Here is a 15,208-nt window from a genome sequence, read left to right on the forward strand (position 1 = left end):
ACTTCCAACTAAGCTAGAAAATGATTCCATAGGTTCATTGCATCCTTTAATTTCATTTCTAAGAACACTATTTATCTTTCCCTCATTTTCTCAAGAACACTATTCATGTTATGAACTAGGGATTATGAAATCAATTATTCAACTATAACAACTTGAAACAAATATTAGAATTACTCTCACCGACTCATAAGAAATAAGCTTGAAGCATTAGAATTACCTTCTTGAAGCTTTTCCTTAAAAATCCAATGTTTGGAAAATTTGGTGTTCTTAAACAACTTGGAAGATTTCCAGAGATTTCAAAGATTGAATGATGTTAATACTAATGTTAACACTACTATAAAATAAACCTATATCGGTTATTTAGTAACAGTTACATAACCATTGCAATAGAAAGTCTCTTGCAAGGGTTACAACCGTCGCAATAGCCGCTTGAACCTATTAAGACAGTATTAAAACTAAACCGACGCATTAGTACCACAACCGATGCCACATATCTCTTTATGGAGACAGTTTTGTAAAATGACTCTGTGGGGACGGTTCTATGTAAAAAAGATGACTTCATTTCCCTCCAATTATTTCACTAAATCCGCGAATGCTCCTTTTATAATTTAAAAATAATTCCAAAATTACACAGTATCAAATTAAAGTAAAAGAGGGTCTTATTCTTTTCTTCAGTTCATTGAGAAAAAGAGCTCAAATCAAAAACCCTCTGAAGCTTCTTCAATAGCGAACATCGGCTCCACACATGAAGGAATTCGACCAGTCAAAGTAAAAAAAGGGGTTTTCTTGTTTTCTATTCAGTTCATTGAGAAAAACCCTCCAGTGAAGCTTCTTCAAGAGCAAAAAACGGCTCCACATCCAGCGAGATTTCGACTAGCGAAGGCTTCGACCAATATCGCTCTCTACCACAATAGGTCTGCATGCTCTCCTCCATGGCTTATCAGATCCCTATCTCTAGATTTTCCATTCAAGTGTTTTTGGAAAAGATTACAAAATACACAAATGGGTTTCTATGAAGTTACTATCTTTTGTTCTAATTTATATTTGGTTTTTAATTTTTGTGTGGTCTAAAGTTGTATCTCAAATTTGGTGAAGATTTGAGTTTTCCGTGAAAAAAATCGATGATAAAAAATTAAAGAAGATTGCTTAAATTTTGGGTTTTAGTAAAATTGGAGATTGAGAAACTGGGTTTCAATTCTGTGAGCCAAAATTTTATTCAAAGTTTATTTTGTACTGAATATTAAGTTTACTGCTGTTTAGAAGGAATTAAAGTGACAAATACCATTCAAAACTCCATTGTTGAGGTCGACAAAGTTCTAAAACTTAAATAGGGAAATTTAAAGTTGGGAGAGTTGGAGAAAACTGTCGTATATATGTGGGGATTTTACTTTTTTGTTGGTTTTTTGGTTGTTTGGCTCTTGTGTTCTAATGGGTGTTTTTTATACATATCCTAATAATTTTATTAAAACTATCCTAGTGAAGATACAATCACAAAGAACTAGCCCTTTAAGCTCGTAAAAAATGATGTCGTCCCATTGCATGAGAACATAAGCCCATATTATTTGCACTGCCCAGTTTTGTTGATTGCCTGAATAGCCCAAAGATGTTAATATCTGCTGCTTGCACATATAGCCCTGTTCCATATGGACTATAGTCCTAATATGATAATTGGGTACATAGCCTCTTTTTCGTTGTATCACAGTTACTGTCCTTGTGTTATTGATGTGGGATTTATCATACTGCATCATTATCATTTCCAGTATTAAATATAATCTCCCAGTCATAGTTGCATGAAAACCAATATTCCATTCTACTCCTAAATTTGAAAGCAACTACTGCCCATATTTGTGTTCTTGCTCTATTCAATTGTTTCCAAAAAAATATTGTCAGTTGGAATCAATTGTTTCCAAAAAATATTGCCAAGATTGCAATGTCAAATGTCCTGTCCAGCACTGCAGCAGCATGTGGATTGTCTTGTGCTTTCCTTATTATATCCTTCAAACTCTGTGTGTAGTTACTCCTTTGGAATATCAAATAAGAGTACTGCATTGAGATTATGTGTTTCAAAGTAGGCTTTTTACACAAAATTCTGAGCCAAATCCAGTAGTTTGAGTATTCTTTCTTGTGACTCTACTGGGCATCAGTATCATTGCATCCCTCATGCAACATATTAAATGCCATCTATATGTTAATTGTGGCAGCTTATACATACCCACTGAAACATGAGTTTGTTCGTCAGTCCATGTTAGTGTAACCATGAATACTACAATTGTAGCTTATTGGAACATGGATTACTAATTGTTGATTTATTTTTGTGTCTCATAGGATAAATGAGTAATGGAGATAAAAGTTGGATGGGTCTCCGAAGATCCACTAATGAGTATATTCGTGGTGTGAATGATTTTCTTAATGAAGCATTTAAACGATCTTCCCAAGGAAATGAAATATTATGCCCCTATAAAAAGTGTTTTAATCGTTATTGGCATTGTAGAAATGTGGTGGAGGATTACTTACTTGCTTATGGGTTTACACATGGATACACCAAATGGTTTTTTCACGGAGAAGGATTTTCCTCAAAAGATTTGCCACATCCAACCAATGATGATGATGGTTCTGCTATGCATGACGATATTGATGGTCTGCTTCATGATACTTTTAGAAATGTAGAAGGTGACTTGAACCGTGAAGGAGTGAGAGAGAGACCATCTGAAGATGCAAAGAGATTTTTTAAATTAGTGGAGGAAGGAAAACAAGAGTTATATCCAGGGTGTGAAAATTTCTCTAAACTGGATTTCACTATTTGGTTGTTCTTGTTTAAATGCATTCATGCGTTGAGTAATGTGAAAATTTCTCTAAACTGGATTTCACTATTGTGACGGTACCAGTTGTAGTGGCCGCAAAACTGTCGCAATACCTCTACGGCAACGGTTTTAATTCATGCTGCAACGGTTTTGGAACCGTCACCATAAGTCTAATTTCTAGTAGTGTAATAGGATGTTATTAACTTAAAATATCCAAAAAAGCTCACCTTGTATTCTTAAGTAGCCCCCAAGGTCGAATCCACCATGAAAGAACCAATCTCTAGATCAAGAAGGCCCCCAAAAATGGCTGCTGCCCGACTGCCTTATATAGGCACAGGTGCTTCAGCGAGTTGTACCTTGCGCTGTGCAGGTTGTACCTCATATTATAAGTTTTTCCCTGCTGGACACCTTTTACTAAAACGTCCATAACTCCTTATAGAAATATACAAATTATGTACAGTTTAAAGATTGAAAACTAGACTCGAAGATCTTTCATTTGATAGGTTATCCACTATATATCTCCTTATATATTTTGATATATAAGCTTCCAAAGTTGGCTCCACGCATCAGAAATTTTTGGCGAAACTGCTTTACCAGCCTTTATTAAATCGATTATAGCTTTCTGTACAAATATCCAAATGATGAGTTTTTTTATCTTTCTGGAAACTAGAATACAAGGGCTACAACTTTCATGTTTTATAAATTTTCAGATTCTTTATAGAGTATAAGATATGAGCTCCCAAATTTAGCTCTGCGATTGCACCAATGTTGTCCAAAAACAGCTTCTGCAGCAGAAAAATGTAGCAGCTCCTATTGTCCGAAATTCATTCCATTAACCTTCCAAAATCCACCCGAGGCCCTCGAGACCTTAACCAATTATACCAATATGTCCCAAAATACGATACAAACTTAATCGAGGCTTCAAACCACATCAAAGAGCATCAAAACTACGAATCGCGCATCGAATCGAATTATGAGTTTTCAAATCTTCCAACTTTTATATTTTGCGCCGAAACATATCAAATCAATTCTGAATGACTTAAATTTTGCACACAAGTTACATTCGACATTACGAACCTACTCCAACTTTCAGAATCAGAATCCGACCCCGATATCAAAAGGTCCACCCTCGGTCAAACTTCTCAAAAACCTTCAAATTTCTAACTTTCGCAAAATGACTCCAAAATGACCTACGGACCTCCAAATCCACTTTCGATCGCGCTCCCAATGCCAGAATTACCACACGGAGCTATTCCCAGACTCGGAATCCCCAACGGACATCGATAGCATTGAAATGCACTTCAACCCAAATTTATGAAATTCTTCTAAAATGATAACTTCCACAATAAGCGCTGAAACACTCCCGGTTCATCCAAAACCCGATCCGAACATATGCCTAAGTCCGAAATCATCATACGAACCTACTGGAACCTTAAAATCTCGATTCCAAGGTCGTTTACTCAAAAATCCAATCTTAGTCAATTCTTTCAACTTAAAGCTTCCGATATGAGAATTCACTTTCCAAATCAACTCCGAACTTCCCGGAATTCGATTTCGACCTTGCGTACAAGTCATAATACTTGAAGTGAAGCTGATCATGGCCTCAAACTGCCGAATGACGTGCTAGAGCTCAAAACGACCGGTCGGATCGTTACAAGATCCAGGTTCTTCGGCTCAGCCATACTATCAGTGAGGCGAGGCGATCTTCAGAGACTTCGAGGTATATCTGCCGCGTCTGCAGACCGAGGAGTCCCTCTCTATTCTCCTTTCTAGCTTTAGCTCTCTTGTATTTACTTTTGTTTAGACATTCTAGAGTTAGAACACTTGTAGTTATTCAACAACTTATAATTTAATGAGATTCTGGGTTTTGGGAATTGATTCAATTTGAGATTTTTTATTTGTATATGCTGAGCGGCACCTTAACCGTTTTATTTATGTTTTATCCACGGTTTTTGGCTAGTTTTATCTTTCATTTTCTTTTTCCGCAAATTATTAGGCTTACCTAGTCATAGAGACTAGGTGCCATCACGACAGCTCACGGAGGCCGAACTTGGGTCATGACAAGTTGGTATCAAAACGTTAGGTTCATATGAGTCATGAATCACAAGTCAGTTTATTAGAGTCTCGCAGATCGGTATGGAGATGTCTGTACTTATCTACGAGAGGCTATGTAACTGTTAGGAAAATTTCACTTTATTTGATTTCCTTGTCGTGTGAGATTTTGGTATCACAATTCTAAACTTCTCTCTTCTATTCTCTCATAGATGGTGAGGACACGTGCTACCGGAGATGACCAGGCACCCGCACCCCCTGCTTGAGCCATCAGAGGTCGAAGCCGGGGTAGAGGTCGAGGATGCGCCCATGGTGCAGCTAGAGTACCCACGCGAGCTGCCATAGAGGAGCCACCAGTAGCTCCAGCCGGAGTCCAGGCACCTGATACGCCTACTGCTACTACTATTCTAGGTCTTTAGGAGACTCTTGCACAGTTTGTGAGTATGTACCCCACTCTAGCTCAAGCAAGGTTGATTCTTCTTGCTGCAGCCACATCCCAGGCTGGGGGAGGAGCATAGACTCCCGCCGCCCACACTCCTAAGCAGCGGGTCCAAGTTGATTAGATCCCAGAGGTAATACCGGTACTGCCTGTAGCCCTAGTTTAGCCCAAGGACAGGGCAACAACTTCCGAGGATGAGCAACGGAGGCTTCAGATTTTTAAGAAGTACAAGCCTCTTGTATTCAGTAGTCTAGCATCAGATGATGCCCTAGGATTTCTGGAGGAGTGCTACCGTATCCTCCACACTATGAGTATATCAGGATCGAGTGGGGTTTCTTTCACTGCCTTATAGCTTCGAGGAGCAGCCTATCAGTAGTGGCGTACTTTTGAGTTGGACAGTCCAGCTGAGGCAGCTTCCCTTACTTGGACTCAGTTTTCAGATATGTTCTTGAGAGAGTTTGTCCCTCAGAGCCTCAGGGATGCATGGCGCGCAACGTTTACGCATTTGTGCTAGGGCACTATGACTGTTTCGGAGTATGTTGTCTGTTTCACTAACTTGGTTAGGCATGCACCAGCCTTGGTTTCTACAGTTCGTGAGAGAGTCCGTCGGTTTATTGAGGGGCTCATCCCCAGCATCAGGTCTAGCATGGCTCAGGAGTTGGAGATGAATATTTCTTATCAGCAGGTGGTGAGAATTGCTAGGAGAGTAGAGGGTATGCATGCTCGGGATAGAGAAGAGAGGGAGGCCAAGAGGTCGAGAGTCCGGCCATTATTCTGGTGCTCGTGCTCCAGCTGCAGTTCGTCATGGTAGGGGTTATATGAGTCTCACTGTTCATTCAGCTCTTCCAACAGCCAGTGATATTTCAGCTCCTCCTAGACCTCAGGAGCCTTATTGTGAACCTCCAATATCTAGTGCGCTTCCTGCACAGGGTGCTTTCAGTGGTCAGTCCAATAGACCCAGCCCAAGCCAGTCACAGCCACCACACCTTCCCAGAGATTGTTTTGAGTGTGGCGATACACGCCATATGGTGAGGGATTGCCCCAGACTTAGGAGGGGTGCACCTCCACAGACTCCTCAGCCACAGCGTGCCCCGCAAAGTTCTCAGGCTATGGTTCCAACACTAGTTGCTACCCTACCTGCTCAACCAGCTAAAGATGGAGGTTGGGGAGGTAGAGGTTGCCCTAAAGGTGGAGGCCAGACCAGATATTATGCCCTTCCTGCCCATACTGAGGTTGTCGCCTCCGATTATGTCATCACAAGTATTGTCCTAGTTTGTCATAGAGATGCATCGGTTCTATTCGATCCAGGCTCCACTTATTCTTACGTGTCTTCTTATTTTGCCCTGCATTTGGGCGGATCTCGGGATTCTTTGAGTTCCCCTATTTATGTTTCTACTCATGTGGGGGATTCTCTTATTGTGGACTGCGTTTATCAGTCGTTTTTGGTTGCTCTTAGTGGTTTTGAGACTAGAGCCGATTTATTATTGCTCAGCATGGTAGATTTCGATATTATCTTGGGCATGGACTGGTTGTCACCCCATTATTCTATTCTTGATTGTCACGCCCAAATTGTGACGCTGGCTATGCTAGGTGTACCGCGAGTAGAGTGGAAGGGTACTTTAGATCGCACTCTCGGTAGAATTATTTCTTTCCTTAAATCTCAGCGAATGGTTGAGAAGGGGTGTGACGTGTATCTGGCCTATGTGATAGATGTCAGTATTGATACCCCCACAGTTGATTTAGTCCTAGAAGTACGGGATTTTTCTGATGTATTTCCAACTGATCTTTCAGGCATGCTGCCCGATAGAGATATTGATTTTGGCATTGCTCTATTGTCGGGCACTCAGCCCATTTCCATTCCTCTGTATCGTATGGGCCCTCCCGATTTGAAGGAGTTGAAGGATCAGTTACAGGAATTGCTTAATAAGGGTTTTATTTGTCCTAGTGCATCACCTTGGGGTGCTCCTGTCTTGTTTGTGAAGAAAAAAGATGGTTCTATGCGTATTTGCATTGATCATCGCTAGTTGAACAAAGTTATATTGAAGAACCGATATCCTTTGCATTGTATTAATGATCTGTTTGACCAGTTATAGGGTGCACGAGTATTTTCTAAGATTGACTTACGTTCAAGTTACCATCCGTTGAAGATTCGGGAGCCAGATATCCTGAAGACTGCCTTCTGGACTCGGTATAGTCATTACGAGTTCTTTATTATGTCATTTGGGATGACCAATGCCCAACAGCCTTCATGCATTTGATGCATAGTGTGTTTCGGTCATATCTTGACTCATTCGTCATTGTCTTTATTGATTATATTCTGGTATACTCCCGGAGTCGGGAAGATCCTGAGCAGCACCTAATGACATTGCTTCAGACTTTGAGAGAAAAGAAGTTGTATGCAAAGTTCTCAAAATGTGAGTTTTGGTTGGATTCTGTGGCATTCTTGGGTCACGTGGTGTCAAGTGAGGGGATACAGGTGGATCCAAAGAAAGTGGAAGCAGTACAGAGTTGGCCCAGACCATCATCAGCTACAAAGATCCACAGTTTTCTTGGCTTGGAAGGTTATTACCGTCGATTTGTTGAGGGGTTTTCATCTATTGCAGCACCTATGACCAGGCTAACCCAGAAGGGTGCTTCGTTCCAATAGACAGAAGAGTGTGAGGCGAGCTTCCAGAAGCTCAAGACAGCTTTGACTACAACCCTAGTTTTGACATTGCCTACAGGTTCGGGGTCTTATACTATCTATTGTGATGCCTCGAGGATTGGCCTTGGAGCGGTATTGATGCAGGATGGTAAGGTGATTGCCTACGCGTCCAAATAGTTGAAGGTACACGAGAAGAATTATCCTATCCATGATCTCTAGTTAGCTGCTATTGTTCATATCTTAAAGATCTGGCGTCATTATTTGTACGGTGTTCCTTGTGATATATATACTGATCACCGGAGCTTGTAACATCTGTTCAGGCAGAAGGATCTTAATTTGCGCCAGAGGAGGTGGTTAGAGCTGATGAAGGACTATGATATTACTATCTTGTATCACCCGGGCAAGGCCAATGTGGTGGCCGATGCTTTGAGTCATCGGGCGAAGAGTTTGGGGAGTTTGGTTTATTTATCAGCAGCGGAGAGGCCCATGACGATGGATGTTTAGGCCTTAGCCTGCCAGTTTATGAGATTGGGTCTTTCGAAGCCTAGTCGGGTTCTTGCTTCCGTGTTTTCTCGGTCTTCCTTATTTGATCGTATTAGAGAGCGTCAGTATGATGACCCTCATTTGTTTGTCCTCAAGGACAACGTTCTGCACGGTGATGCCAGAGATGTGACTATTGGTGATGACGAGGTATTGAGGATGCAGGGTCAGGTATGTGTATCCAATATTGATGGGCTTCGGGAGTTGATTCTAGGAGAGGCCCATAGTTCGCGGTATTCCATCCATCTTGGTGCCGTGAAGATGTCCAGGATTTGAGGCAGCACTATTGGTAGAGGTGGATGAAGAAAAATATAGTTGGGTTTGTAGCTCGGTGCCTCAATTGTCAGCAGGTGAAGTATGAGCACTAGAGACCGGGTGAGTTGCTTCATCGGATTGGGATTCTGGAGTGGAAGGGGGTGAGGATCACCATGGACTTCGTAGTTGGACTCCCACGGACTTTGAGGAAGTTCGATGCCATTTGGGTGATTGTGGATCGGCTGTCCAAGTCCGCGCATTTCAATCCTGTGTGTACTACCTATTCTTAGGAGCGGTTGGCGGAGATTTATATTTGGAAGATTGTTCGTCTGCATGGTATCCCAGTGTCCATCATTTTAGATAAAGGTACTGAGTTCACATCACAGTTCTGGAGGGCCGTACAATATAAGTTAGGTACTCGGGTGGGGTTGAGCATAACATTTCACCCCCAGTCCATCCGAGCACAATATTTAGATTCATGAGGATATGCTCCGTGCGTGTGTGATGGAGTTTGGAGGTTCTTGGGATCAGTTCTTGCCATTAGAAGAGTTTGCCTACAATAAAAGTTATCAGTCCAACATTTAGATGGCACCGTATGAGGTTTTGTATTGTAGGCGGTGTAGATCCCTGGTGGGTTTATTTGAGCCGGGTGAGGCTAGATTATTGGGCACAGACTTGGTTCAGGATGCCTTGGAGAAGGTTAAGGTGATTCAGGGTAGACTTCGCACAACCCAGTCCAGACAGAAGAGTTATGCGGATTGGAAGGTTCGTGATGTTTCCTATATGGTTGGAGAGTGGGTCTTGTTTTGGGTTTCACCTATGAAGGGCGTTATGAGATTTGAGAAGAAAGGGAAGTTGAGCCCGAGGTTTATTGGTCCTTTTGAGATATTGAGACGTGTTGGGGAGGTTGCATATGAGCTTGGCTTACCTCACAGCTTGGCAGGAGTTTATCCGGTATTTCATGTTTCGATGCTCCGGAAGTATCACAGTGATCCGTCACACGTGCTAGATTTCAGTTCAGTCCAGTTGGACAAGGATATATCTTAAATTGAGGAGCCAGTGGCAATATTAATCAGGCAGGTTCAAAAGCTGAGGTCAAAGAATATCGCATTAGTGAAGGTTCAATGGCGGGGTCAACGGTTAAGGAGGCGACTTGGGAGACCGAGCAGGATATGCGCAGCCATTAGCCTCATCTTTTCACCACTTCAAGTATGTCTCTATGCTCGTTCGAGGACGAACGAATGTTTTAAGAGGAGGAGGATGTAACGACCCGGCCGGTCGTTTTAAGAATTAATGCCCCAATCCCCTATTAACTACTTTCCCCATGTTTTTATGCTATTGTGAGTTGCCGGATAGGATTCATTTTAGGTTTCAGAGTGTTTTGGGACACTTAGTTCCTAAATGAGAGTATAAGCTTTAGAATTTGGACCATAGTCGGAGTTGTGTAAAGACAACCTCGGAATGAAATTTCGTTGGTTCCGTTAGCTCCATTGGGTGATTTCGGGCTTAGGGGCATGTTCGGAATGTGTTTTGGAGGTCCGTAGCTTATTGAGGCTTGAAATGCCGAAGGTTGAACTTTTGAAGTCTCCGGTTCGATAGTGAGATTTTGATATAGGGGTCAAAATGGAATTCCGGAAATTTGAGTAGGTTCGTGGTGTCATTTGGGATGTGTGTGTAAAATTTCGGGTCATTCGAACGAGGTTTGATAGACTTTTTGATCGAATGCGGAATTTAGAAGTTTTGGAATCCTTAGGCTTGAATCCGAGGGTGTTTTGATGATTCGATGTTGTTTTGAGTGTTCCAAGATTGGTACAACTTTGAATAATAGGTCGCAAGAGGTTGAGCACACCTGCGCGACCGCAGGTCCAGCCCCAGTGCAATAAGTGAATTCCGTAGATGCGCACCTGGGAGCGCAAGTGCGAGGAAAAAGCTGCAGGTGCGGAAACCCTGGGCCAGAACCTATATAAAGGACCCTTCACAATTTCAGCTTTATCTTTCACCATTTTCACCCGGGATTGAAGCTTTTTGGGAGGTTTTTGAGAGTGAATTTAAAGGAGCTTCGCGGAGGTAAAATTTTTTGAACCAAAACTCGTTTATATGGTATTATTCTACTGATTTGGCAAGAAATTTATGGAATATGAGGGTTAAAATTAGGGGTTTAGGGTTTGAAATTGGACACTTCGATTTAGGGATTTGAGGGGTTGTTTGTGGTCCGATTTTGATGTATTTGGTATGTATGAACTCGTGAGAGTGTAAGGATTCTAGTTTTGCAAATTTTATCCGATTCCGAGACATGGGCCCGGGGGAACTTTAGGGCGATTTCTTTAATTTCGCATGTTAGCTTCGAATTAATTAGTTGAATTAGTTACATGAAGTTATATTTATATTATGCAATTACTTTGAATAGATTTGGGCCATTTGGAGTCGGGTAGTCATGGCAAGAACGTAATTCAAGTTGATTGAGCTGGTTCGAGGTAAGTGGTTTTCCTAACCTTGTGTGGGGGAACTTCCCTTAGGATTTGGTATTGTTTTTATTATGAGTGTCGTATACGTGAGGTGACGAGTGCGTACATGTGCTAATTGTTGAAAATTCCATTTTCATTAAGCTAATACCATGTTTTCTTGTAATTTAGCAAATACTTGTACTACAAGCCTCTTGTTTAGATTAGAAAAGCATGCCTACGTGACTTAATTGTCTTTCCTGCTTTAGTTGCCTACTTGTACTTTGTGCAACATGTTAGAGTAGAAATTCCTGTCTAATTCTTGAATAGAACTGTATACTTTTCTGAGATGGTTGTGTATTTACTTTGGGACTACGGGACGATATCCCGGGAGACCCCCTGCTTGTTTACTGTGGGACTACGGATCGGTATTCCGGTAGACCCCCCTATACATTTATGATTGGGACTACGAGACAGCACCCGGTAGATTCCCCGTACTGGATATTTACTTTAGGACTACAGATTGGTATTCCCAGAGTTCCCTTGCACATTTATGATTTGGACTACGGGATGATATCATGGGAGATCTTCTGGATATTTACATTTAGGACGGGACGATATCTCGGGAGATCCCCTGCTGCTATTTCTGTGTACTGAGTTAGATTCTTTATGTGATTTTATTTATTATAGACTGTTAGCACTTTAATTATATTGTCGTATTCTATGCCGCTTTACCTTATTTTTTCATCTATAACCAGTAGGGCCCTAACCTTCCTCGTCACTACTCGACCGAGGTTAGTCTTGGCACTTACTGGGTACTGCTGTGGTGTACTCATGCCCTCTCCTGCACATGTTTTTCATGTGTAGATCTAGGTTCTTCGGCTCAACCACACTACCGGTGAGGCGAAGCGATCTTCAGAGACTTCGAGGTATATCTGCCGTGTCTGCAGACCGATGAGTCCCTATCTATTCTCCCTTCTAGCTTTAGCTCTCCTGTATTTACTTTTGTTTAGACATTCTGGAGTTAGAACAATTGTAGTTATTCAACAGCTTGTGATTTCATGAGATTACGGGTTTTGGGAATTGATTCAGTTTGAGAGTTTACATTTGTATATGCCGAGCGGCACCTTAAACATTTTATTTATGTTTTATCCGTAGTTTTTGGCTAGTTTTATCTTTCATTTTCTTTTTCCGCAAATTGTTAGGTTTACCTAGTCATAGAGACTAGGTGCCGCCACGACAGTTCACGGAGGGCGAACTTAGGTCGTGACAGAAACAAAATACCAAAGTTCAAACAATTTTCAAGACTTCATATTTTGGATGAAATGCATACAATTTAAAAGAAGAAAAAAACAAAAGAAACTAATTAGTGCAACATTAGAGGGAGGGAGGATCATTTGATGCATATTCAATTTTCAGGAAGAGAGGAAGTCATGTGTAAGTTCAATATGGGCTGAAGCCCAATTTCGCATAACTCAACAAGAAAGGGCCATAACCTTAATTACAAATGATTACAAAAGCAGCCACTTTTAAGAATAAACTAGCACACCTACGTAGATACAAATTTTCATGCAAAACAAGAATCCAACACAGCAAATACCAGTAAAAAAATGTTAGCATTCGAATTTCTAAAGAAGACTATCAACACTCTGCATTTACAGTTCTGGCCATTTCAATTACAATTCTCACTAATGAATGCTTCCTAATGGATATAGAGGTCATTAATAATAACAGCTGAAACAAAATAGGGTATGATTAGTTGTCACGATCTGGATTTTCCACTCTCGGGAGTCGTGATGGCGCCTACTAGTGTGAGCTAGGTAAGCCGACTGTTTGAACAAATTACCTTTTTCCCATTTTAATCATTTACAAGAAATTATGAGCAATAACTTAAAGACAACATAATTTATATCAAGCGGAAGAAAATAATAAAATTACTGAGTATAACCAATACAACTGTTTAAACAAGACTACCCAGAATTGGAGTCACAACTTTACAGGCAGTCTAAGAGTACTACAAACAAAGGTCTGAAAGAAATAAAAGGTACACTGTTTCAAGAATAAGTAAAGAAAATAGGATAAAGGAAAGATAGGAGGTGACGCCAAGGCCTGCAGATGCCTGCAGGACTACCTCGAACCGCCTGACTAACAAAAAACAACAATCTCACTGGGATCTGCACAAAAGAGTGTAGAGTGTAGTTTCAGCACAACCGACCCCATGTGCTGGTAAGTGCCCAGCCTAACCTTGGCGAAGTAGTGACAAGGCTAGGACCAGACTACCAAATAATAAACATGTGCAGTTAAATCCTATATAGCGGAAATAAGTAGATAATCACAATTAAAATTAGGCGGCGGAAACATGTTGCGGGAAGTAACAAATAACAACAGAATATCAAGAGGAATATAGAGAAACCTAAATCCAATTACTAACAAGGATAGGGAAAACAAATGCGGAGTTCATTTTCGTTTCACATCTCGTTGCAGGCGTGCAACCCAATCCCATTTCATGTATCTCGTTGCAGGCATGCACCCCAATCCCATCTCATATATCTTGTTGCAGGCGTGCAACCCAATCACATTTCACATATCTCGTTGCAGGCGTGCAACCCGATCCCATTTCACATATCTCGTTGCAAGCGTGCAACCCGCTCCCATTTAACATATCTCGTTGCAGGCACGCAACCCGCTCCCATTTTATATATCTCGTTGCAGGCGTGCAACCCACTCCCAACTCATATATCTTGTTGCAGGCGTGTAACCCGCTCCCATCTCATATATCTACGTGGTGGCGTGCCACCAGATCCCATTTACAAATCAACAACAATCACAAAAGAATTCCGGCAAGGGAATAATTATATTTCAACAACATCCGGCAAGGGAACAATAATATCAAGACAACATCCTAGCAAGGGAACATTAATGATAATAACATCCCGGAAAGGGAACAATAATGATAATAACATGTGAAGCGCAATAAACTACAACAGAGTCATAACAAATACAATACAAGACTCACGGGCATGCTTGACACCGACGTATAGATACTCGTCACCATGCCTATACGTCGTACTCCACAATTAACACGTAGCAAATAAGACACGACTCCTAATCCCTCAAGTTAAGGTTAGACCAAACACTTACCTCGATGCCAAGAACACAATTCAAGCCTCTACTATCACTTTACCTCGTGATTCCACCATGAATTCGCTCGTATCTAGCCACAAGTTACTTAATTACATCAATAAATGCTAAATGAATCAATTCTAATGTATGTAAATGAGTTTTTTAAAGTTTTACCCAAAAAGTCAAAAATCGCCCCCGGTCCCACATGGTCAAAACCCGAGGCTCGAACCAAAACCCTATTACCCATTCCCCCACGGACCCAAATATATAATTTGCTTTAAAATCGAACCTCAACTTGAGGTCTAAGTCCCTAATTTTTGAAAAACCTAGGTTCTACCCAAAACACCCAATTTCCCCCATGAAAATCATTGATTTTGAGTTGAAATCATGTGAAAAGATGTTAATGATTTAAGGAAACGAGTTAAAATTGACTTACAATTGATTTGGAGAAAACGTTTTCCTTGGAAAATCGTCCAAGAGAATTTATGTTTTGAGAAGATATGACAAATGGTTGAAAATGCATCTAAGTGTGAATTTACAGGTCTCTGATATCGCAATTGTGACCAGGGTTCGCAATTGCGAACTCTTCAAGAATATGAGGCCTTCGCATTTGCGAACAAAATGTCGCATTTGCGACCAAGTAAATTTTTCGATCTTCTTCGCATTTACGATAGACCTCTCGCAAATGCAAAATTGCTTTTGATATAAAGGAGTCACATTTGTGACTAAGGCAGTAGCTGGGGGGAATCGCATTTGCGATGGGAACCTCGCATTTGCGAGATAGTGCTAGCCTGGGCTAAATCGCATTTGAGACATAGCCTTCGCAATGCGATCGTGCATTTGCGAGCAAGGCTTCGCAAATGCGAAGCCTGCAGGCCTGCAATACACCAGTTCAAAATTTGCAACATCCTAA

General features: G+C 41.2%; 1 long non-coding RNA gene across 1 annotated transcript; it reads left to right on the plus strand.

Annotated features, from left to right (window-relative positions):
- Positions 1-557: 557 nt before the first annotated feature.
- Positions 558-2,857, plus strand: LOC104217206 (uncharacterized). The gene is made up of 2 exons (XR_011402305.1): positions 558-914; positions 2,326-2,857. It is a non-coding gene; the product is annotated as an uncharacterized lncRNA (long non-coding RNA).
- The last annotated feature ends 12,351 nt before the right edge of the window (positions 2,858-15,208 follow it).

Source organism: Nicotiana sylvestris, chromosome 9, assembly GCF_000393655.2.
Source record: "Nicotiana sylvestris chromosome 9, ASM39365v2, whole genome shotgun sequence".
In the NCBI taxonomy this organism is placed as follows: domain Eukaryota; kingdom Viridiplantae; phylum Streptophyta; class Magnoliopsida; order Solanales; family Solanaceae; genus Nicotiana; species Nicotiana sylvestris.